Below are 26,724 nucleotides of genomic sequence, written 5' to 3' on the forward strand. Positions count from 1 at the left end.
TTAATTAATTGAAAGCTTTGTTGGACAAGCAAAGTAATATACTGCAGCATCTTTAAATATATATTTGACGGCACACACGACGTATGATTAATTAAAATTTGCAAGTAAAACACTCACACACACACACGTACACACGTCCACACAACTGGCAGCTGCGTACGCAAACCACAAAAGAAATTACAAATTTTTGATAAGAGCATCAAGTTAGAAATATGCTGCTAACTGGAGGATATATATTTATATAATCTGAAAGATCGCATCCACCGAGACTTTGTTTCGTAACGGTCTCATGTGCTAAGAGTGTCATGAAGAATTTGTTGATTTTTCGAATATGGGAACTTGTCATATATCACGAATATTATTTAACAAGGGCATGAAGTTAAAAATATGTTGCTAACTGGAGGATATATTTTCATTTTGAACTAAAATGCGAATATTATTTGGCAAGAGCATAGTTAGGAAATGCTCTATTAACATATGTTGAAGCAACTTATCTAGTGAGACATTATGTCGAAATAGTTTTGGAAGAGTCCCAAGAAATCTTATATAAAACAAGTCAGAGGTTCTAGTCGGGAGCTCCCGACTAGGAGATACCCTGAACCCTCTTCTTCCAACATCAAATGCATATATCTATTCTATTTTAGAAGCTATATGTCAAGTTTGGTGACTCTAGCTCTTATTATTTACCAAAATTGCCCAAAAAACAGGATATCGATATCGATTTTTATCGATTGCTTGGAAACGGGGTAAGTTATCGATTATCGGAAATAAACTCGATCTACGCGGGCACTAGGAGCACCTACATCTAAAATTTCAAGTCTCTAGCTCTTATAGGTTCTCAGGTCCTTGCGTTCATACATACGGACAGACGGACAGACAGACGGACGGACATGGCTAGATCGACTCGGCTATTGGTGCTGATCAAGAATATATATACTTTATGGGGTCGGAGATGCTTCCTTCTGCCTGTTACATACATTTGGATTTTGCAAAAATACAATATATCCTCATACCCACTTTTAATGGGTTCAGGGAATAAAGACAAATACGTGTGCCGTCGCTGTCTCTTATAGAAAAATACTATAATTTTGTGCTCCAATATGATTAAAGTAATTCTTATATATATTAATAAAAATGAGCTCAGCTTGGCTGCGAAATTAATCTGCACTTGAATCAAAAGCACACTTTGTTGAATGCAAAATAATGCTCGCTGGGTTATCAACAGAAAGCTCTGCAACAAATTGAGCTTTTGTGCAGACAACAGCCAGCTGAGAGTCATGAAAGCAGGCAACACTTTGTCGATTAACGGAAATGGAGTCAGGTATCGGTACTTGTCATGTGCACAGGTAGGTGAAACGAGTACTCTGTATATTTAAAATGTCTTAATTAAAACTCATACTTGTGATACCTTACTTGTGATACCCTAGCAAAAACATGCACGCATGCAACAGGTGTTTTTAAACTTTGCCGCTGTTGGCGCCGCTCTGCAGACGGTGCACAGGCGCAGTTGTTGGCGTGCGGCGTGAGCTTTAAAGCTAACCGAAAGCTTTTAAAAGCTGGCGCTGCAATATGGCGGGGCACAGCATCAGTCAGCTGCGCTGCGAGAACTTGAGGCGAATAATGCCAATGAGAACCATCTGATTTTTGTTGTGTTCGTCCCTCGGCGCTCTGCTCGCCAGCTTTTCTGCTTTTCTCAATGAATTGACACACCCCTCGACCGCTAGTGCCGCCCTGGTCCATGGCAGGACGTGGGTGCGCATTCTGTTACGGTGTTCATCAGTGGCCAACGTCGTCGTCGTCGTCAGTCGCTGGCAACATTTTGGCGCGTGTTGACATGCAAAAGATATTCGGTTAACGCGACGCACGACGCTTTTACCGTTAAACGCTTTAAGTTCTTGCTGTGTTATTCGCTTGTTATACGTTATACGCTTCAAATCAAATTGTAACAGTAAAACAACAGTTGCAACGGATCTACATTTTTTCTACTAGTTCTTTTTTTTGTTGTTTTCTATTGTTGTTAATATTGTTATACAGCCAGCTGCCAGTCGAGCGCTCAAAGCAGGCAAGCGAAATGCAAATTTATTTAAAAGATTTGCGCTTTCATATTTTATTTGTTTTTTCTTCTTTTTTTTTAATGTGGGCTACTTATAAAAAATTTCGTTAAAATCGACGGTCATTTCCTTTGTTCGCTCAAGTGTCAGTGTGCGTGTGAGTGTGCGTCTGTGTTTGCATGTGTGTATGTATGTGAGTATGCCGGCATTTTGTTTGGCGCGTAAAACGGTATCTGTTATCAGCGGAGTGTTGCAAGCTGCTTATCAGGTGCGCAGGCCACTAAATCATTTGCTCAACACACAATAAATACGTTGCTGTTTTGTATTGCATCGCCCAACACACAGACAAACACACGCACGCACACATGCACGGATCAAGGCACAGGCACAAAAACAATAAGAAGCACACAATGCCACTTTTCTGCATATAAACGGAATACATAAATATCAAAATGTGCCAGCTAGTGTGTGCGTGCGTGTGCGTCTGTGTGCTGCTGTGCTAGTGTGATTATCATTTATTGTTTACATTGTCGCGGCATTGGGCAACGGGCAACGGGCAACAATGGGGCGACAATGACGAGCCGTTAAAATCTGTGACCGGAAACGGAAATCCATGTAATGACATTTTTAATGCGTACAATTTCTAGCCAAGAAGCGTTTTTAATTTCTCATTTGTCAGTGACAAGCAGGCACCCACGCACACGCACACGCACACACATCCACACATAAATACATATGACATAAAAATGCTCATCTTAAAAATATGACAGTTTCATACACACACATATATATATATATTATTATAAGAACTTCTAGTAATTCCGTTGATGCCAGCTGTCAAATTGCTGTCATCTTAAAACAATTGCAAGTATTATGATGTGTTTTTAAATGATGCAAATAATACATTGAAGTGAAAGTTGCAAACATATTACAAAAAATATGTTGCATACATTTCGGCGCTGCACGCGAACTGCAATTAAAGTTGAATGCGCTTGGGGGTCGACACAATTGATTTAAAGCATTTTATTTGCTAGTTTTGTTAAGTTTGCAATTAGTTTATTTAACGGCAGCCGAATTACTTCTTGTAGTTCTCTTTCTTTCGTTAACTTTCCTCAAATTTAAGATATAAAAATAGAAACCAGTTAAAACATAAATAAGTGTTGATCGGTGCAGGACTTTTAGTTGAGTATTTATAAATAAACAATATTAAAATGTTATAAGTGTCTGCTTGTTCATATTGTTGACTTAATAAAATTGATTATTAAGCATGTCCAAAGAGCAGCGCCGCAAACTGCGCATTGACATTGACCATGAACCGTTAAGGTCAAGCATTTGCAGCTTGTTGCATGCAACCACAAATATAGAGATAGAAATGAAGATGCGTCGAAGCAAACCAAAGGCAATCAAGACTTTGCCCCGAAGGCAACTAAAATGCCGCGCTGCGTGGAAGGAGGTATGCGAACAGGGGCAGCGCCGTGGTTGGGGTGTGTGTCTATCTCATGAATGCGAAACAGACCAACTGCCAATTTGCAGCAGCAGCGGCTTTGAATGCGGCCAAGTTGTTTAGTTGACCGCTGCCTCGCCTTGGGTGGCAAATGGAAGCCAGCGTGCCTCTTGTGCTGCCGCAGCGACTCGAGTAGGCGACAAGTGGGTATAGCAACTGGACCTAAAACCCAATTGAATTGACCATAGAAATGGGATTGGCCAAGTCTGCATTTGACTTCTTTGAGCCTCTGCTGCATTCAGGATAGCTTAATAGCTTTTTCTTCGACTTGTGTGTTGCTCTAGGTGTACTCCTAATTATTTTAAATAATCGCCCATTGCTTTAAGTTTTCTTAAAATACGCCATGTCTAGAATAAAGTGCTCCTCGTCGGCCCTATACTTGCGTAGTCCCTTGTCAGGAGTAGAGTGTAAGTCCAATATGCCAACTTTCGTCAAGATATTTTTAAAAACAAAACATCTTTTTGTTAAGAAACTTACAATTCGACTGATCCTTTCTAAGGCAGCTATATGATATACTCATCCGATTTGACCGACTCTGGCACATGTATTGCCAGCAAAAGAAAGAGAGATCTTTGAAACATGTCGGACAAGCAGACGGACAGAGGTGGCTGTATCCTGATAATAGCATCCTCTTCAAGGATACAAATTGTAATATTATCCAACACTTACGCACGTCACACCAGAAGCGCTTTCGAAAATAAGCATTACAAAGCCAAACAACGCCCAGATCGTCATTCCCAGGCTGAGCAGAGTGCGCAGCAATAAAAACTAAAAAATTGCGTGCTCGCCGTCAATCTGATGCCGGTTCGACACACTATCGCACTGACTTGTAAGTGTGAAGGGAAGGGTCTCCGCTTACCGCCAAGATTAGCGTTAGGACAACATTAAACAACAAATTAAATGGATTAAAAGTTTATACTCTAGTCTGCATTTTCTCGATTAATATATTTCGTAATAGTTATTTTTTTTATTTGTTAGACGCAAAAAGAAAGTATTCAATCTAGGGCTGCATTTGTTTGTTTTTAAATACCTTTCAACACTTAACGCCGCCAACACTGGAAGCAGCGTTAAGTCTTGCAGAGTTTCTCAACACGTATTTATTTTTGTTATTTGAGCACTAAATGTAAATCTATTTGACAATGAATGAGCCTTTTTGGGAAATTGCTTCAGAAAAATAAAAAAAAATTGGATTTCTTAGCCGAGATTAGTTTGAGTTTCCTTCAAGGAACGATTCATAGTCAACAAAATGGAATTTCAATTTCTGTTTAATGCCAATTCGCAACCATTTCAACAAACCAAGCGTGGTGAGTTGCAACCTTTAAATGGAACATTTGCTAGGTGTGTTAACCCGTGCCTAGATCTGCATTGCCTTAACAGAAGTAAATATATATTTATAAGGTAATTCGTATAAATAGGACTTACCTTACTTCACATGCACATTCACTTCTATTTCCGTTCCATCATCACTAAAAGAAGAAAAGAAAAGAAAAAGAGAGCGGGTTAGATCAGGCGAAGGATAGAAATCAGAAAGAGGGCGACAGTGTTAAGGAAAAAGATTCTCAAAGTAGAGATAAAGTTTGCTATCTTGCCAGCACATTTTCTTAACACACCATTCGTAAGCGAGCTACGAAAACATCTATGCCTTACCTAAATTCTTGAGAATCGCATAGTAAGGCATTAGGTAGAGAGTATCTCAAAAGTGTGTAATCGACTTTCACTAAATACGCGTTATGGTTGTATTGGAGCTGCGAGTGCGAGGGCAAGTTAATAGAGTCATCCTGTTGCCGTTGGCAGCATGATTGCGCCTCGCCCTAACTATTGCCCTTTTAACAATTCGACCAAGTTAAATTGGACATAAGTACTTAAGCAAATAGCTCGAGCGCCGCAAAAATACAAAGAACAAGAATCAAAAGAAATTGTTTTAAATGGTTGCAACCCGACTGCCCCAATGGGCACCCTGCCGCACATTAGGTTAGGTAGGGCAGCTGGGCTGTTGTTGTTGCGGGTCACTGACTGGAGTGTGTGTGTGTGTGAGTTTGTATGGCGGGTGTTGCTATTGTCGCTATTTTCGGGCACTCAGCCTGATTATCATATTACATTTGGCTTTTTATGAGTTTCGCTTCTGATCACACCAAACTTTGATATTCCACTAGGAAATTTGCAAAAGCAGTTTAAGCCTGTTTATTAAAAGCCGAAGCGTTAGCCAATTTGCAGGATTCTATGAAACTTTTGTTGATTTGTTTGCCTTTGAGTTGACAAGCACACACATACACAGGCATGTTCAAATAAACAGAAAACACAAACACACACATGCTCACATAAACGCACACACATAGTCGCTGGTATGTTGTAAGTAGCCCAAAAAATATGAAATGTAGACGATTCACCTAAGGCTTCTGCCTGGTTGCGCACAACCGCATATCGAGTTAAAGTTGCAAATTGGGCTAGCCCAAGTTACACACACGCACACCCACACAGATACACACACACACACACCAGTGCATTATAGTGTTTGCCTAACTAAAAGATAGTCCACTCGTTGGCCCCTGTTTGTGTTGTTGTTCTTGTTGTTGTTGTTGTTTTCTCGCCTAAAAATAAACGGTCAACGACGAACGCCCAACATGATGAGAGTGTGTGTGTTGTGTGTGCCTGTCCTTCTGTGTGTGTTTATGTAATTATGTAAGCCACTTATGGCAGCTCAGTTTTAATGCAGTTAAGACTTGTCACTAGCCCTAGGAATATTCATGTTAATTTAAATGCTTCGAGCAGTTGACAGCAGCCAAAAGAGAACAATGTCATACTTAATAACAAAACATAACACAAAGAATACACGCAGCCAAATACACACACCCAAACCCACACTCATGTGAAGCGCGTCGCCATATGCTAGAGCAGGCCAACGCCCAATACACACACAGCCACACACAGGCACACACAAGCACACAAGCAGCTCGCTCACAACTTTTCACAGGCAATAAAACATTTGCAGCAGCATTTTGTAGCATACTTTTCGGCTGAGGGACCCAAAGTACAGTACTGCATGTTAACACTTTGATACAACCATCTAGCCGTGTGCGCAGCAGGATTCGCACAATTTCAATTAACTGCATGCAACACTTCTAGCACACACACACACACACAGATTTGGTTAACTTGGCTGTTTGCCAGCTCAGCCTGAAATTCGAGCAATATCAAGTGAGTAGCCATAAAAAATTGAACAACTGTATTGAAATTTCAGATCAACTGAAACTGAGATATGGAAGTTTACGCTAGAAAGAAATAAGGGTACAATTTAATATCTTTTTAGTACCTTTTTTTATGGAAAATAAATAATCTGCATTTTTTGCCAATTAGCAGATTTTTAATGGAAGAAAATTGTAAAAGGCCTTTTTTTAAATAATGTTCAAAAACTTAGTTAAACGTTAAAGATTACATTATTCCATTACATATCATTCAGTCAGTTATGTTTGATCCACGAAGGAGGTTTGAGCCTTGGAACCTAAAAAACTCTCTCTCTCTCTCTCAAAACTGATTGGTTCAGATTATTCGCAGTGCAAAATATGATCATGTTCATGCTTCACAGAGATTCAGACTTTTTTTGTTTCAGATTAAATTTAAAAAAATAATATATATTAGTACTTTTGCTAAAAGGAAAGTTAGTTTGAATATAACGAATATGTAATTTTATATATTGCTATATATATATATATATATCGGCTTAGGGCCGACAATGCAATATTTGCTTTATCGAACAGAACCTCAGCCTGATTAGTTGAAAAATAAATATTTTCATATATTTTGTTTAATGCTTGAAAATATTATTGCAATATTTAATGGCTGTAATTAAAAAGTTTTCTTTTCTTATAATATTTAAATATTTAATATAATTGATATATTTAAAATTGTTAGATTTTGTATGAATGATGTGTTTTTTTTGTGCTTAAAATCAGCTTCTCAAGCAGCGGCTTTGCTTCTAACTGTAACTAACCTTGTCACAGGATATGTTTGTTGAGCTTGCAGCTATATAAACATTTCGTTTATATGCAACTTTCAATATTTGAACGTAAGCATTACACCTTAGACAGTGCTCACTGTACTTTTTCATTTAAGTTCGAACCCCTGTTGGTATTGTCATCTTCAAGCACACCGAACCGACCGCTGAGCTGGCCACATTCAGTGCATATGAAAAGTTGTGGTCATCTATTTGTCTCCAGTGTGGCAAAGCAGTACGAAACACATTGTCTGCTCCGGTCCATTGTTGTCTGGCCAGTGCGGACCAAACGAACTGTCGGACCACCTTGGATGGACGATTGTGGCCGCTCAGCAGCTGCCCTGCGACGTTGCCCTTAGCCAATGTAAACAATTTAATTTGCTTAGTTGGCGTAATATTCGCCATCAATAAAAAGTAGCGCACAAAACTTTTGGGGCCCCCCAACGATATGATGGTGTTGATGTGCTAAGCAAGCGTGCGTGTGTGTGGGTAAGTGCGTTTGTGTGAGTGTGTGTGCCGCAAACAATGACTATCGATAACATTCGGGCCCATCTTGTCCTTGTATTGCACAATTTCTTTGCTGCTTTGACTGCTTTGCAATTGAGTGGCAGAAATCCACTTGAAATAAATCTAAGCAACACCACACACACACACACACCCATGTACACACATGCCGCAAACACACATTGTTTAGGCCAACACATTAAAACGTTATGGACAACGCCTTTGTGTCGTCTTTGTAGAGTGCTTTGCTCTCACTCTCTCTTTGCCACCCCTCCGTCGTTCCCATCGGCGTCGCCCCCTTGCTAGCTGTGCCGCACTTGTTGACCGAATTGTAATTGTTAATCTCCTGCATTGATTTTCCACTTGACGCCTTTGTTTGATATTTAAGCCAGGTTCTTGTCGGCAAAGTAATCGAATTAACGCTCAGCCAGTGACTGATGAAGTGGCTTCTACGTCTACGTCTGCGGCACACAGGGCAGACTTGAGCCGTGCCCGGTTCTGGTTACGTTTCTCAATTAATTGCAACGGTTGTCAGATTCTGCGCAACGTTGCGTATGATTAACGCGATGGCAGCAACAGAACTGCTCCAGGTGCGACTGCCGAACCAGAAGATACCCTCTATTGAACAGCATTCGCACATGCTTCTATACATAAGCAAAATCACACACACAATCAAGCACGCCACAGCGTGCAGCGCAGCCGCCTCTTCACTTTCTACACTTATAATAACTATGTTCTTTATCTAAATACTTTATACTATTTATATATAAACCTTATACTATATGTATACTATACAATATGTACCCTATATACTTTATACTATATAAACTATATCAGAGCCAACATACCCAGTATGATATATCTAGCTTATCCTATTTCCGAAATATTCATCAAAAATTATCTTTCCTTGACCGATATTTATCGATATTGTCCGAGCATTCAAACTTTATGGGATCGTCGCTGCTTTCTTCTGTGTGTTAAATACAAAAAACTCATTTTTACCCACAAAACAGGGTATGAGAACAACAGCATTAAGCGCAATAACAACATTATAGCTCTATATATAGCAAGTGTATACGGACACGTTATCGATATGTACGTATGCTGATGGCCTGAAGGGCTTTTCAGGATGCGTTTGTCATCAAATTGGCTGACATCAGAGCCAACAGCTTCATGAATAACTTATGGGCCCACACGCTGCCCCATCTGGACAGCAGTTTTAAATGGTGGCTCTTTCCTCGATAATATGCAACTAATTGGAAAATGTTTCCTTAAACCAAAAGCTGACTGAACAACTATAAAAAAGTTAAAATTCGAGGAATTGGCTTATTACGCTTGAATGGTTTCTTGCTTATAATGTCTGCCTATTAAATGGTAAAAAGGGTTGTCAATTTGCAAATGAAATTTAAGAAGGTGGTTAAGCAGGTGCTTAAAGCCATGTCTGTGCGTCCGTCAAATAAACGCGCATATCTCAAAAACTAAGAACTTGGGCTAAATATATAATTTGATATTTATGATATGATCTTTCTCTCATTTCATATTACATTCGGTCCCGATCTCATATTCTTGATCGTATTCGTACTCTACTGTTTCTAACATAATCATCAATATCGCCTTTCTATGCAATTTTCATGAGCAAGTCCTTATTTTCCTTATTTTCTTATATTCCGGCAGGACGAAGATCTTATACCCTTGCAGACCCAATCTTTTCATAATGCTCATCGTATCTTAGAATCACAGGGAAAATAGTTAATGCTGAGTATGGTTAATATATCTTGAAAAAAAAAAAAAGTTTTCCATACAACACCTTAGATCTCGACCGATCGTTCCTATGGCAGCTATATGATATAGTGGTCCGATTTTAAAAGAAATTGCATGTATGTATATGGGGAGAATAGCAAAACTAATAAATGCCGAGTTTGGTCAAGATATTTTGAAAAATAAAATAGTTTTCCATACAACACCTTAGATTTCGACCGATCGTTCCTATGGCAGCTATATGATATAGTGGTCAGATCCAGCTGGCTCCAACATATGCACTGTGTGCAACAGAAAGAAGCACTTCCGCAAAGTTTCATACATATAGCTTTAAAACCGAGAGACTAGTTCGCATAGAAACATACAGACGGACATGGCGGATATATTGACTTGGCTGTTGATATTGATCAAGAATATATATACTTAATGGGGTTTGAGATGTGTCCTTCTATGCGTCACACATTTCACGAAATAATTAATTATAATTTGTATTAACCTTTGTATTAACAAAGGTATAAAAACTGAATTATACTTTTACTCTTCAGCTTAATTTAATAGCTTTTATCATCAGGGTATTCACTAGTACTTTTTAAAAAAAAGGCTATTTAAATTAACTGATAAATCTTTTATGCTTTGGACAGAGCTCTGGGATATGCTTGTGTATGTGTGCGTGTGTGTTTACGGTTGGCTTTGTTAAGCTGGATAGCTTGTGTATATGAACATGAACAATATGTATGTAATTTTGTATGGGGCTACAGTTTTGAAATATGCACATTTCGCTTTGACAAGCTTATCATGAATCATTTGGCCAATTCATGAATAACAAGCAATTATGCGGGTCGATACCAAGAGGAGCTAAGGAGCCAAGAAATGCAAATCGACAAATCGCCAGCGGGTAGGTGTTTGTGATATGTGTCTGTGTGTATGTGTGTGTATGGGTATGTGCGGCAGACAGCTGTCAGGTGAGCAGCTGGAACTGATTTATGCAACGCATATCGCATTCAGGTCTTAACCCAGGCCCAGCTCAATTTCAACTGGTCATCAGAAGCGGCCGCAAAAACTTGGGAATTGAGACCGAAGGCCTGCGTCCCGCACCCCCCCTCAACCCCTGTGGCAGCTACCTTGGCTTTCAATGTCTTGAGCGAAGCTTTCTATATGTTTTCAACTTTACCCCTTTGTCATAAGTTGCTTAATTATGTGTGCAGAGCTTCTTCCTTTTTTTGGTTTTTATTTCTTGTAGAGATGATTGGGTGGGTGTGTGGGGAGAGAGAGAGGGGGGGGGAATGGGGAACGTGTGTGTGTGTGTGGGCGGTGTCACCCAATAATTTATGCTAAACGCACGGCCCGCTCTTTAAGCAATTTCATTTAATTTTCATTAGCAAAAGCCGCAAATTGGTAGCAACAGCCAAAGAAACTTTGCCCCAAACATTTTTCATTAATATTAAAATATTCAAATTAAGAATGAGCGTCAGCCAAGCCCAGGCAACTGAACGTGGTTCGGGCGTACGGGGCCGTAGTCGGCGTGGCAACCAAATTTCTGGTATACTTGCATCCGTGTCTGCCTAAATGGTGTACAAGTGTAAAGCATGGTCCTCCATTGCCACCGCCCCCCTCCCCCCCCCTTTCGGTTACCAGCATCCGCCAATGTTAAAATTTGAAATTCATAGATTGTTGTTACGCCGGTTTTTTGAGCAAATAAGTGCAATTATTAGTATTTTCGCGTTGAATATTTCAATTTGGACCCGAACAAATTCGTGTAAGAGCCTTATTGATCCAAGGCGAGCCTTGCCCGAGTCGCCCAAGACCAGCTCCATTTTTTTGTTCCATTTTATTGTCAGCAAATTGGCCAAGCTTAGTCGGCGGCTTTAGCGTCGATTTTAATTAAGCGGCTTCATCAACACACAACACCCCTCCCGCTCTCCGTTCCACGTTCCCCTTTCCAGCCTCAACCGTCCCTCAGCCAATAAGTCCTCAAACCACTGCGAGAGCTACTGAGATTGGTAATACAGGATCGGGGCTTGCGCTAAAATCTTAGTGACCCCGGTCATAAATCAAATAAACGCCAACTAAGCCGAATAAGTAAAAAAAATATATATATCAAGCACAAAAAAAAACAGTATCACAGCGAACAGTTTATACTCTTTTTCAACAAATACTGCAGTAAACTAGGTAATATATTTTTTACATTTTGATATTATGCAGGTATTTAAGGAGTTGGAGCTTAGCGCTCATACGCATTTAATATATTTTATTTATTATTTATTTGTTTAAATAACTTTTAAGCAATTTTGTATATCATTAATCCACCTGCAACAATTTTTCTATGCGGATGGTCAAGCAGTCTCTCAATCAGTAAGTTATTCAGTCAGTCAATAAATCATTTCATTAATCAGTTAATTAGTTTGTCAATCAATCAGTTGATCAGTCATTCAATCAGTCACACAGTCATTCAGTCAGCCAATCAGTCTGTCAATTAGTCAGTCGCCTAATTTTTTTTAAAATAATAATCCAAATTGTTTGCGATATATTTGCATTTGGATAGCACAAAATTAAGAATTAAATATAAAAACTCTTAACTTATTTCAATTGTGTACACACGTACAAACGGGATGAGTGCATTGATATGCCCCGTTGTGCATTGTCATTTGATATTCGCAGTGGACTGACTGGCAAGTGGGCGTGTGTGGGGGCTTCGGTGTAAATGGGTGGTACGTTTTGGCGGCATGTCTAGGTTCACGGTCAGAGCACATGATAAAAATTGACACCATTTGCTGGACGCGGCGACTACTTGGACATACGCAATATGTATGTGTGTGTGTGTGTGCGTGGGCGTGTGTGCGTGTATTGTGTATTGTGTAGTGGGCTACTGGGAATGGCAACTGCTACGGCTGGGGCAGTAAAAAGGCCTCGCCTGCGTTTTGGCCAGTAATAAAAATGTCATTGCATTAGTGCGTATGTGCGTGTGTTTGTGTGTGTGAGTGCGCGAGTGTGCGAGTGTAATAAAAGTTTAGTATGTGACACATTGTGTGCTATATCCTGATGCTGATGCTTGTTGTTTATGTTGTCATTGCTGTATTTGTTGTTGTTGTTGTCGTTGTCCATTGACCCTTCACATGCATTAGCCTAGACCGGAAGTTGACACTTTACAGCATTGCGTCTTTGGACAATTTGAAAGGCTTTAGAGCAAGGCAATATTTAGCCATTTGCCATGCAGATTATGACCCAATGTTCTTTGGCCAATTTCTATTAGGAGTTGGGCTAAGTTTGTGCACAGTCAGGCCTCACTGTACGCGGCGAGGACGCAACGATTAAACGTATTTGCTTGTCCAATGTCTGTCTGTCTATCTGTCTGTCTGTCTGTCAGCGACATTTGCCTTGATTGATTCGATTTGACTTAATTCACGCATATTAATCATACGCCCCGTGGCAACCCAAATCAAAGCAGCATCTAAAGCTGTAGCTGAAAGCCGACACGAATCAACGACATTTGAGGCATTCTCCTTCAAGTAGGCAAACAGTCCCCGGGGCTGTGATGGCTGAAAAAGTAATTATGCATAAAATATCCAAAGTTGAGGCAGGGGCTGGCAGATAGGTCCTTCGAGTTGAAACTGAAACTCGAATTGGAGCACGTAGACGGCCTAATGGGTACTAAGTACTGGCTGCCTCACTATGCTCAGCGGGTTAGCTACCTCTTACCAGCTGCCAGTTGCCAGTTGCCAGTTGCCAGTTGCCGCTTGGCGTTATTTATTGATTACGTGTCATATCACTCATACGCTCCGTTATGCGCCGTTCGGCTTCGCTTCGATTGAAATGTAACGCAAGTGAAACGTGCTGAGCCAGCGAGTTGGTATGGACGAGGCGAAGCCTCAGCGAACGGGGACGAAACTTGTGCAAATAATTAAGTGCGCTTAAGTGATTTGCCCGATAGAGACACAATAAAAGAGACTGACAGAGAGAAAGAGACAGAGACTGAGAGAGAAAGAAAGAGAGTGAGAGAGGCGTTTGCACAGAGATAGATGATGACGATGACGATGCTAGCGGCACAGTCACTCATCAATTTTGTTTCACAAAAAAAAAAAAAAATACACATATATATCTCAATATATACATATATATACGTATCTATATGTGACTGGGTGTGCAGCTCTCTGTGTCTTTCAACTCGGTCCGATGACCCCCTCGAGGCAAAGCCGTTTGAAGTTCATCTGACTCCCACACACATTCAACTGCAGCTCGAATCACATTCGTAATATTTGTTTATTAAAATCGAGTAATGAATGTGTGCTAACTTTAATAACAAGAAACCCACACCATCATTTAAGGGCTTTGCTGTATATTTCATTTCCCAAGCTTTATTTATTTATGCTTCATTGCTATATCAAAGCATAATCTTTAATATCCGATTTCATTTAATTTATTTCGATAAAATTCACTTTTGTTGCATAAGCATTTTTTTTACATTTAAATGCTTCATATTCTTTCTCAACCTTTTCTTTAGAAATAGCAGAATTTTGTGACAAACAAAAATTGTAATACTCTATAATGTACCTTATGAACTGGAAAGGACAGGCTAAGTAAAATTCTTGTTCTACAATTGCCTCAAGCAAGCACACAAGTCTACAAAATCCAAAATCCAATTTGAAGCATAAGGCAACGAGTGCATTAAATTTAGTTCCGAAAATGTTTCCGACTGGAGATGGCCCCAAACGACGCCGTATAGCTAAGTCGGAGCATAACGATTCCGCTTACTTTTGTTTTTTAGCTCGGGGCTGTGTTTGTGTGTGTGTGTGTGTGGGGGGGGGGGGGGGGGGGTGGTGGTCTCAACAGCTGCTGTCTTTGATCAAAATGTGAACATTTTTTGGGTTTTGTTGGCTCAACAAATTTGCACGAGATGTTCAAACAATTGCCGAACTGAGCCCGAGATTCGAATCTGATTCAAAATCAGAGACTGAGTCTTGCCTTGAGCTTGAGCATGAGCAGCAGCTGGGCTAGGTGGCGAGTTGGCTGTCGGAAATGAGTGGAGATGTATTTGTGGCCAGTTGCCGTTTTGTTTGACTGGCCCCAGGCTCATCAACAAATTGCAGCACTTTTGTTGTACCGCATAAATCCCAATGGCCTGCAGCTGCAGGTAACCAGGCCAGCCAGCCAGCCAGCCAGCCAGCCGGTCGGGCAAGGGCAATGACAAGGGCAACTTTCCAGCTGCAATAGTAGCAGTCGCAGCCACTCTGGCAGCAAGGACTTGGCTTTGTTGCCAGCTTCTTTGGAGAAGGTCGCCTGTAAGTTACTGTATCCTTTTTGCTGGGATGGGCGGGATGAGCATATGGCTGTGGGGTGAGTATGCCTGGCTGTCATGAAGGTCAGCGCGGCAATTAATGTTGCACAAACACACACACACACACACACACTCATATGGCAGCCGGACGCAAATAAATATGAATAACTCAAAAGTGCATTTTAATTAACTGAAAACAAATGTTCGCCCTTGTTACAGACTTCAGCCCGACCTTCCCTACAGCAGCAACTCGTGCTGACTGTTCACTTTCCCATTCAGGTGCATTACAATAAATCCCAAATTGCGCTCGCTCTGACATTCAGCCAGTTTAAAATCTGCGTCTAAACTTAATTCAAGAGCAATTTGTGTGTATTTAACAACACTCGTAGCTAACAGTATGCGCATCTATGAATGAGTCGTGTGCAAGCTGATAAATATCGAGGAGGAATGGATTTTCAAAAAAAAAAAAAAAATGCGAAGCACGCCCAATATGAATTTGAACAAATTTTTTTGAAAATGAGTTTGAGAACGATCGGATGGAAAACAAAAAAAAATGCATACTAACATTTTTGGCTAAATACCCATTTCCAAATCGCCGAAACACATATTTATTAAGTTCTTGTGGAGAGCTCCGAACATAAGTTCGAAGCAAATCAAACAAAACTTACAACCGTACCAAAATAATCGTAGAAAAGCACTTTTTACCAAGGATGCTTTGTTTCTGCGAAAAATGTGAAACACTTCTCAAATGATTTTTCATTTCCACCAAGGGGTAATCAATCAGTCAGTCACTCAGTCAGGACAAACAGATTTATATGCAGAGATTAGTTAGATATTGCAAATTTGTAAGGAAGAAAGTAAAGCTTTTAACTGCCAATTGTTGAGTGAAGATATATCGAAAACAGAAGAGTTATCTAAACAAAAATTCATGTTCCCTTCTTTCCAAAGAGCTTTATGATAAATTGGTCAGGTATTGCAAATGTTTGTGCATTTGTAAGGCACATAGGAAAATGTACGAGGCTATATCGAGCCGTTTGCTGTTACTGATCAAGAATACATATGTGGATTACGAGATGTCTTCCAGTATGCTTAGCGTTATTCGTGACAATGTTCTAATAAAAAAGGTCCTACTTATACTCATAATTTATGGCTGCAATCCGGCTCTATAAGACAATATCCAACTCTTGAAATGCATATTAATTAACAGTCTGTTCTATTTACTTATCAAATGTTAAGCACATTTCGACAATTATTCTAGTTTCTTAGATTTTCTTGAATTTAATTTGCCTTGTGCGCAAACTTTTTGCAGGCAGTGTTAAATATGGCCGAATACTTTGCAACAATTTTGACGGCCATGGAATATTGTCAATAAAAAAGTTGTTAATTTGTATACCGCGCTGCGCGCAGCACAAAAGTACAGCCATATTAAATTTCAATCAATGCATGGCCACGCCCCACTTAACCGCCCCACCCCACCAGTCTATTGTGTGCTTACGGGGCGTATGAATGTGTCCCAAAATTGGAAAAGTGCTCGTAATTATGAGCTGTGGCCAAAGACTCGGAGAATATTCGACAACTTTGGCACTTAGAAAGCTTCTCGCTCTTTCAGTTGTCGCTATTTTTATTGTTGTTGTTGTTGATGTTGTCGTATTTGTTGTTGTCACTATTGTTGCTCATTGCAATTTAATTAGAAAAACAAAGTGAAAAATGTCGCTTTAGCGCAGCGACTTAATGTGGGCGTGCCCATTGGCCTTGATTTTCGCTCGCAAAAGGGGCCTCTTCATCAACGGATTGGCGTGGGGTTGGTGCAGTCGGAGGAGAGTACAGAGGGTGCGTTAGGAACTAACGGAGCGTGCCATGATTTGCCGTTGGCTTCGCGCAGCGTTGATTTTGTGTGCGTGTGTCCAAATGTTCAAATGCGAGGCCGTAAAATTTGAAGCAAAGGAAAGCAGCGCAAAGCGGAAATGATGTACGGCCATTTTAGAGACAAAGCCGGTGGGCAACAAAGGCCAGCAACAACAACAACAATGACAACAACCGGCCGTACTCGTTACAGCTGCGGCTGCCTGTCCAACAACTGGTAGCTAATGTTTTTTTTTGCTTCCTTTTGTATCTGCCCGGCCGGGAACCTCAAGTCCATGTCAACTATTTGCATTTTGGTTACTTTTTGATGTGGCAACGCCGATTGTTGCGACGGCAGCGCTGCCAGATGTACGCCATGCCTGTCATTCTGACAGTTAAAAGTGCTTCGATTGCAGGCTAGCGGTTTAATGTCAACTGCAAGAGGTGCAGCGCGGTAAATTGGCAAAAGGAGTGTGGCGGCGGGGGGGTGGCGTCGTATGCTTGGACATGTAGGTGTGTCGTAGCACTTGTAAACTGGGCAGCGGGGCGCTCATGCATAATTTCCGTGCTGACTCTGGCTGCACAGCCATTTGGCTGCCATTTTAGCATGCCACAAAACTTTTTGCCCAGCAGCTGGTAACAGAAAAAAAAAAATCGAGAAAACAGTTGAATATTAAACGGCCACAGCTCAGCGGGTGACTATGAAAAACCCTAGGCTATCATTATAAAGTAGCTGTCTTTTGATTTTGTAAGAGTTTTGGGTAATCTTATGGCATTATAGCATGCCATACAAACTTATATATCATAAGATATTACTTTCCCCATAGCTCAGCAGTGGCCTATAAAAAGCCCTAGGCTAACTATAAATAATATTCGTTTTTTGTAATTGTTGAAGTTTTGCAAAATCCTAAAGGACGATAAAATACTCAATATACCTACGTATATATTACAAAATATCATTTCCTAAATATAAATATCACTTACTTAATATATGTCAAAAGTTGTCTGTATATTTGAGGAAACATATGGTTTTTTGAGAATCTTAAAGCAAATTTACACATAGTACATAGCTCCCAAAAAATATATATTTCCTCAAATTATAATAGCCCTTTTAATATTCGAATATTGTTCACACTATGCTACAGTATTTAAACAGTATTTAAAATTTTCCTTGGCCATTTTTTTTTGTAATTCCTAAAATTATATCTCTGTCATATTTTGTAGCTTGGCTAACTAAATATGCAATAACTTTTTTAAATCTCAACCGAATAGCTTTGCACCAATTAAAAGCCAATAGACAAATCAACAAGCAGGAACCATATAAGTTGCCTTTTATAAAAACGAATCTTGATATTCAGATTTTTATAACGAAAAGTGGAAAAATGGGTTCAAATTGATTTGAAAAATTCATTGTTAGCTCCTAAATCATAAGGATACATTTAATACACATCTGATAAGCTATTAAATGTTAAAATGTTTAATCGACTCAAAGCTTATATGCGTTAATTTCTCAACCCGAATATGCCCTGCACACATTCATTTTACTGGGCAACTGAAATGCTGCAAATGGCAGAGGCAAGCGTGTAGCTGGAGTTGCAACTGGAAGGAAGGTCGCAACATGTGTAAAACGGAGGCCAACTTATACGAGTTGCATAATTATGCAACGCATTGTTGGCGTTTTGCGGCCGCTGATTTGCATATTTATGCTGAAACGGGTATTATGCATAATACACATAACACACATAACACACAAAACACACATAACACACACACACATACATGGCAAGCGATATGAATATTGCGTATTAAAATGCAAATTTAAGACAAATTAGCACGCCCTTAAAGTGGGCATGGGCATGGGCGTGGGCGTGGGCGTGGGCGATATATATATATCTATATAGTTGCATATGTGTCTAAAGTTGACATGTGTCGCCTTGCATTAGCGCCGATGTCGTCGAAGGGCGCTTAGGCACGCCTCCCCCCTGAGTGCTGACGACATCGCTGCTGCCACAGTGCGACCACGCTAAGGATGCCAGCAGCACAGCGCAGCGCAGCACTTGACCGCAATCATTCAATTTCTATTTCTGTTTGGTGGACAATTCGCTGCAGACAGCCGCTGGCAATTATGTCAATCATCTGACAACAGCAGCAGCAACAACACCTGACTTTAAATAAAATATATTCGTACTAACAGTTTTCACAGCGAGCGAACTGAGCACCCCCTCGGGGTTAGGGTGGGGGCTGGGCTTGTCAACATCAGCAACAACCTCATTGAAAGTCACGGCAATATTTTTGTGTGTTTTTTTTTTTGCTTTTAGTCAACTTTTACTGAATTTTATGCACTTTACGACACCAGAAACGAATGACTTTCATCTTCATTTATTTGGCAGCTCGTAAACTTCGGTTAGTTCAGTTTGATGGCCAAACTTTTATATTTATTGGGTCTTCAAAGCACGCACACACACTCACGCACACACATGCACATGATTATCTGCGGCCAGAATTTGTCATGACATTATTGCAAAAGGTTTGATTCGTTTAACCCGATTTAACTGAATTGAAACAAATTTCCGTTAACGATTAATTTTACTATATAATATTATTTTATATTATACATTGTTATATCTTGTCATGAAATATGTAGCGAATATGGATGGAGACATCTGCAATGCCATAGAGTATATATATTCTAGATTCGCATCAACAGCCGAGTTGATAGAGCCATGTCCGTCTGTCGATTTCTATGCGAACGGGTCACTCAGTTTTAAAAGTTCGTCTTTCTTATGGAGGCAGTACATATATATCTGCCATAGGAACGATTGTTCGAAGAGCTGTTTCTTTATCAGGATATCTTGACCAAACTCGGTAACCATACCCCCTAAATGCATCTAATATGTTATTAATATCAGACCAGTATATAATATAGCTGCCATTGGAACGATCGGTCGAAATGTTGGCTCTGATATCAAAACCATTTTTTATATTAAGGTAAACTCGGAAAAGCTCGGGTCTTATTAGTTTCATTATGATCCTCATGTATATGTAAAATCTAATCAACATCGGGACACTATATCATATAGCTGCAATTGGACGATTGTCAGCAGACTCAGCATTTTTGGGCTGCACTATTCCTACTCGATTCCTATACGATTCCTATCAGCAAAAATGGAAATGTCGACAAGGGTATTTAATCTTCAGCGCATGCTTGCTTACGCGCTTAATATAAAAACAATTTTCGCATTGAATAGTCAATTAAAAGAAAATCAAGACTGCAAATTGCAAATACATTAATATTTAATGTATTATTAATGTATTAATATGTACTCAATCAAAAGCGTATTAATTTATCATATAAATCTTACCTTGACAACAAATATTCATTTCAATTGACCGACGTGAAAATATTTCCATTTCAATAGACAATTTTGCAGAACATGTGACTGAAAAAGATTATTTGATTAGAGCTTAAAATTCATTTTGAATGAATTCCAATTTGATAGCAAAAAAAAAACATTTATGCATATATAAAATATATATATATATATATATATACTAGCTGGCATTAGCCGACCTTCTTGCTTCTTAGTCGAACATTTTTCACCCATATTCAGCCCTCCAAATCATATCAATTCAAGGCGTAATTTCTTGAATTCCACGTCTCAAGTTCTTTTTCATTTGAATATTTGAAAATGAGTTTGAAGCACATCAAATTAAGAGCCAAAATCGATCAAATTGTTTTGCTGATTTTCGTGGTGGTGGGTGATGTTTAAATAAATCGCTTTTTCTAGCAAGGTTCGGATGGATTTTGTAAAAAGTGCGAAACACGTATCAAATAAATTGTCAGATCTAGGAAAATTAATTTGAATCTCCATCTTAGTTTTGAGCTACATTTACGTTTGGGAAAGAATTTGAAATTTAAAATTTCATATTGTTATTTCGCTCAAATTGAATTTTGTAGCTGTCAAAATTGAAAGCCAGTTAAATAAAATTTATAGATTATTTTATGAGTTAAACGGCTTAAAATATTTGATCAGAAAATGAGTAAATAACCCAAATTGCAAGTATTTTGATTAAAGAAATAAGAAGAAATTAATTGCAAATTTGAGCTGTAAAATGTAAAATAAAATAAATTTTTCAAATATACCAGCAAAAAGAAAGTTTCTAACTTCGATTGAGCAGAAATTAATAAATTTATAGATTTCATCGATTTGCTACATCCGATGCCCATATAAACTTTAGACTTTACGCGATGTATCGGATATATACACTATATACTTTATATAGACAGACGGGCGTGAAGCGGGGCCAAAATAAGATACTTCTTTCACTTTGCGAACAAGTATTCAACTGTTGACTAAGTCAAACTCAATAAGCGTGAACAAATAGCAAATTATTTTTAACAATTTTCTCTGGCTAAGCACATGGTCCATTTGGCAGCAATTCATGCATTTTGGCACCCTGCAGTTTTTCTTCAAATGTCAGTTCCATAAGGCTTTATATAATGATAAAAAAAGAGATATTTATATATTATGTGGGTTTTATGACGCTGTCAGCTTGGATGGCACGCGGAATTGCATGTGACCCTTGGAAATATTTCTGCTTCAACAGACATGTTATATATATAACATATGATTGCGTAAAGACAATTTGGCTGGTTTCTCGCAGTCACCTGGCGAGGAGCGTGCCACGTTTTTGTGGCATGTTGGTCCATACCCCGACCCCCATTAGTCTGGCTGCTCGTAAAGCGCATGTAATGCCGTTAATGCCAATTTCAGCGCTTACAAATTGCGCATACGACGCGTGTGGCATGGCAAGACAACGTCGGGCAGGGCATGGCATGCCATGTCCTCGTACCGCCAACAATAGCAACAAGCGTCACAAGTTTTTGCTTAGGAAATGAAAATTTCAATATGTCAGCGACAGCGCCCGCGTGTTTGAGCCACGCGTATGGCCGCACCTCCCAGCACGTTGAACGTTGAACGTCACAGCAACAGCAACAACAGCAACAGCAACAACAACAGCCTGAAACACATTCAACCCTCAGCGCTCTGTCAGCTGTCATATGTCTTCCGGTGTTTATTGACAAGCGTGGCAGACAGTTGCTCTCCGAGGGCAATACATATGCATAACTTATCCAGATGGCAACTTTAATTAGCGTGCGGCTTATCGGAATGCCAACAGCATTTAAGGCCCGACGGCAGCTTTAGACTATATCTGGCCGCAAAAGGGATAAATGTATTTGAGCTTCAGCAAAAGGCGTTCAGTACTTAATGTCTAAAATTTGAATATTTAAGCATTATTGTATATGCACAATTAGAGTATTTGTTAGATGATATATATACATTGGAAAAGGACAGAACAGACAACTCTGGTTCCTTTCCGAAGCAAATGACGTCTGAACTTGAAGCCTCTTAACCTAACCATGGAAAACCTAATATTCGAAGATTGATATGCATTTCATAGAGAGCACTTACAACAATGGATATATACAAAGGAGATTCCAGAATCTAGATTCAGGCTTTTAGATATATACACTAACAATTATCTTAGCTTATGCTGAATATCATAGTAGCCTGTGCTATTTATTATAGTTAGGCTTTTAGTTTTTAACTAAATCCGCTATTTAGAGACAAGGCTGTAAATGGATTTTGATTTTAATTTACTTTTAACTACGACTCAAAGCTTGAACCAAGCCAGATGCATAACATGAAACCGAACTAAAACACGTACTGAACATTCATCTTTTAAGAATGGTTTGCCTCAAACTAAAGACGTCTAAAGACGTCTGTCCAACTATCAAATTGTATTTGAGTGTAGATGTCTCACTCACACTATATATATATATATATACTGTTTATCAGAATAAAGGCAATTAGATATTAAACATGAAATTGTTTAATTTATATGTTCATATAAGCAAAACATGTTTAAAGTGTTGAAAGTGTGTCTCACGGTCGAGTAATATGATAGCCTGTCTGCGTCTTGCAACCTGCTGCTAACTTGATTTGTTTTATTGCCAACGCTGTGGAGGACGAGCACTTGGGCCAATTAAGGAGTATAACTAGTGGCTGTTGCTTTGTTTGACATCAATTAGTAAATCAATTAAAATTCTTGCCAGCTCACGAATCTATAAGCGAAACTGGGCAGTCGTAAGGGGAGTTCGGGTCAAACTGAATGTGTATCAATGACGGAATTTGCATGGCATTTGCGGAATTTCAATTGTATTTGCAGCTTTTCAGTAACCAAGTTTTGCGACTGAGCGCCAAATGAAATAAAACTTAAACTAAACTACATAAAAATGTAATATTATTAATAATAATAATAATAGTAACTATTGCCAATACAACGAGTACAATAATAATACGTGCGTTTCACAACAATAATAAGGAGTTCCAGTTATAAAAAAAAATATATATATATATACATATATATTTGAAAAAATATACACATAAAGCGGCTTTATCAAAATGTCGGTCGATTTGAGCGCCCAACAGGAGCCGACCATATCCGTGATAACCACTGTGCCGGTGGCGCAAAATGGCGGCGAAATGGACGCCCTGCTGCTAGGACGTATCGGGGTGAGTACGAGAAAAACAACCGGCTAAATTGAAATAAACAAACACACACATACACACACACATGCATATACACATAGCAATAATAACAATAACAAATACAAATACATTATTTTTATATTTCACAACTAAACTTAACTAAGTAGCAAAGTGCGTGACGTCTAGATCAAAATATATATATATATATATATTACTTATATACATTTGTTGCATAAGTACATATCTACTTTATACATATATTTATTTCTAATATAGAAAAAAAAAATGCGCACAACTTTCTTTGGCGTGCATATTAGCTATACAAATATTTGACTTGGCTTTCGTTTATCCTCCTCCACCAACTTGTTCAACTTCCTTCAGTTGTACTCTGTCGCATTTTCTCATCCATTTCACACTTTAGTCTAGTATTTTTCTCTGGCAAATACCAGCTGCAGTAGCTGCTCGGCATTTGTTATTTGCCATTTCCATACAATTTTCAACTTCCACTATTTTCGTTCTGTCAAAATTTTAGTCGTTCTTAGCATTAACAGCAAGTAGTTGCAACTTGTACTTCAACGCTTACCGCAGCAGGCATACTATTTATAGTTAGCTCTTGACTAGCTGGATTATGTATACATATATACATATACTTATGCTATATGATATATGTTTATATGATTCTACTTTTATTCAATTGCCTTTCGCGTTGCCCTCACAACATCTTCGCTCAGCGTAAGTATCGTAGTCACTAATGAATTGTCAGCTATTTACGTATTCAACCCTTCAATATCCGCACAGGGAGACACGCTCACTACTGAATGTAAGGTATATATATATTATATATATATATTAATCAATCATCGTACTTCAATTTAGTTGCCTTCAAACCTCGCTTGCGTTTCGTTCTCGTCGCCTTTGCGACAATTCATAAAACAAGTTTTCTATTTCTTTTTTTGTTCTTATTGCTTCAAAGTGAAAATTTCTTGAATCATAATTATATCTACTTAGCTGAAAATCTCGCTAATTGCATTCAAAACGTAAAATGGTCTTGAGCCTTCACAACTACGTAGATGACGTCAATGAGCAAAAGGTAACGAGTACGTTTAAGTACAACTAACAAGATTTCCACATAAGGATTACAGCATCAACTTAACGCACATTTATTGAAGGTGGCCTTTTAATCAGCTCATTAATGTGGACCACCAAGCAGCAATTTCTATGGCATGAAAAGTATATTATTTCTTTGGTTTTAACATTGATGTAGACTTACATATTTCATACATTGAAGCATATGTGTATGTATAAGCAGTGTGTGTGTGTGTCTATGGAAACTTAACTTTTCGCCGGGTCAGACCATTATATCATATAGGCACAATTGCTCAAAAACTAATGATTTTTCTATAAATAAATTCAAATTTTTACCAGGGCTGCAAACTAAATATTCGCTGGTTACGTTCATGCTTTGATATAGCTCATTGCTTTAATCCTTTTAGTCTGTGAATATGTTTTTAGTTTTTACCAGGGCTGCAAATAAAACTCGTTTGATAAGTTCACACTTTAAGCCAGCACATGGCTTTTAGCATTTGTTTTGTGAATAAGTTTTTAGTTTTTACCACAGTTCACAGTTTGAACCAGCTTACTGCCATAGGCTATGTTTTGTTAGCCTGGTTCATACATGAAGCAAGGCTGATTCATTAGCTTATGACATTTAAATGAAACAATTCGGTTTTTAATTTATAATTGTTCGCCCTACCAAAAGCACGCCTTAACTATCATCATATGAAAAAAAAATTCAATTGGTTCGGTTCACATGCGTTTTGCAGCCTTGTTTTTCGCTGGCTTATATTCCTTACTGTTATTAACGTTTATTTCAATTTATATTTGCCAGAAAATAACTAAAGAAATTTATAAAATATGTGCTTGAAGTGATTTGCTGTTCAGCGTTTCGATGGCAATAGCTTTTTCTTGTGCGCAAATTTTAATTGAAAGCAGTATTTGAATTGGAAATGATTTAACAGAACGTGTTTATCGTTCTCTTTGATGAAATCCATAAAAACATATTGCAGTTCAGGCATTTTTTGTTGGCATATCTCAAAGATTGTAAGAGCTAATGATTCCCAATTTGATTCCCAATTTTTATCTACAGTAGACAGATAAATGGGAAGTATTTCACTTTACGGATATTCAGTATATTCAGTATATTATAACATCTAGAGATTTGCGCGTACAGAAGACAAACAGATCAGAAGTAGTTCACTTTAAGGTTGTCTTCTCCAGTGGCTTGATAAGGGGTTCTTTAGAGGTAGGACCCGACGTTCAGTATAGAGATACCAAATTTGACATTAGGCACGGACCAGATATAGTTCACTTTATGATGGTCTTGTTCATAGGGTTTTTCTTTTAAAGAGTTATTAGTTAAAGTTCCTTAGATACCAAATATGGTTTGTAGAAGATCGAACAATAGACAAATAGATTAGAAGTTTTCCACTTTATGACTGTCTACTCCAGTGCCTCGACTTTCAGTATATTATTATATTAGATAAGACATAGGGCCAAAATGCATTTGGTTGGGAATTAATTTTCAAGGGCCGCAACTGACGTAAGTTTCAAGACAAATAAGTATTACTTCTGCACAGTATATCCCCAGGTCTGGCAACCTTAATTTAAAGCAGCATAAATACTTCTCATGCTTATAGATGGCAAGATTTACTGAGTATTTTAAGATTTCTTGTTGCATAAGAGTACTTCGTACTTCACTTGTTTGGCTATACACTATATTGCTTGTATGGTCGCTTCAGACATTCATTCACATGGTAGCTGGATATATTAATCTGGCGCCTAGCCGTGTTAATTAGAAAAGGCATTCGTCATGCCCTGCATTGCCCTGCACCGCCCTGCCCTGCACAGTAAGTAGAGGCAACAACAATTGCGCAACTTTCTGCTGTAACCGAGTTTCTCGTTAAACTAGTTTCTGTGACTGCCAGCCACAAAATGCGATAAATTACAGCACAGTAAATTGCAGTATTAAAACGTGTGCAGGTAAGTGCCGGCTAATAATAAGGTGCTCGAATTTTAATTAAATTCCACAACAAAAATATATTTGTATATAACTATATGAAATAAATGTAAGCCAAGCAACATAAGAAAAACCATTGAAAGTACTTTAGGGGTCACATGCGCACAGCCACTTTTTTTTTTATATTTCTATAGTTTTTGTTATTTTTATGCAAATTATTCATTTTATATTT

At 38.7% G+C, this 26,724-nt stretch overlaps 1 protein-coding gene and 1 long non-coding RNA gene across 8 annotated transcripts in view; one reads left to right on the plus strand and one right to left on the minus strand.

Annotated features, from left to right (window-relative positions):
• The window catches only part of LOC116652005 (uncharacterized), a 112,292-nt gene that overhangs the window by 31,432 nt on the left and 54,136 nt on the right, over positions 1-26,724 (minus strand). For 5 of the 7 annotated variants that reach the window (XR_004305013.2, XR_011416886.1, XR_011416885.1 and 2 more), the window contains exons 3-4: positions 20,285-20,362; positions 4,978-5,021 (exon numbers count right to left, since the gene is read on the minus strand). This is a non-coding gene — a long non-coding RNA (uncharacterized lncRNA). The remainder of the gene's footprint in view (positions 1-4,977; positions 5,022-20,284; positions 20,363-26,724) is intronic. The other 2 variants (XR_004305012.2, XR_004305010.2) reach the window with 1 other exon arrangement.
• The window catches only part of LOC6632064 (non-canonical poly(A) RNA polymerase protein Trf4-1), a 168,429-nt gene that overhangs the window by 27,725 nt on the left and 113,980 nt on the right, over positions 1-26,724 (plus strand). The window lies entirely within an intron of this gene.

Source organism: Drosophila virilis, chromosome X (genome assembly GCF_030788295.1).
Source record: "Drosophila virilis strain 15010-1051.87 chromosome X, Dvir_AGI_RSII-ME, whole genome shotgun sequence".
NCBI classification, from domain to species: domain Eukaryota; kingdom Metazoa; phylum Arthropoda; class Insecta; order Diptera; family Drosophilidae; genus Drosophila; species Drosophila virilis.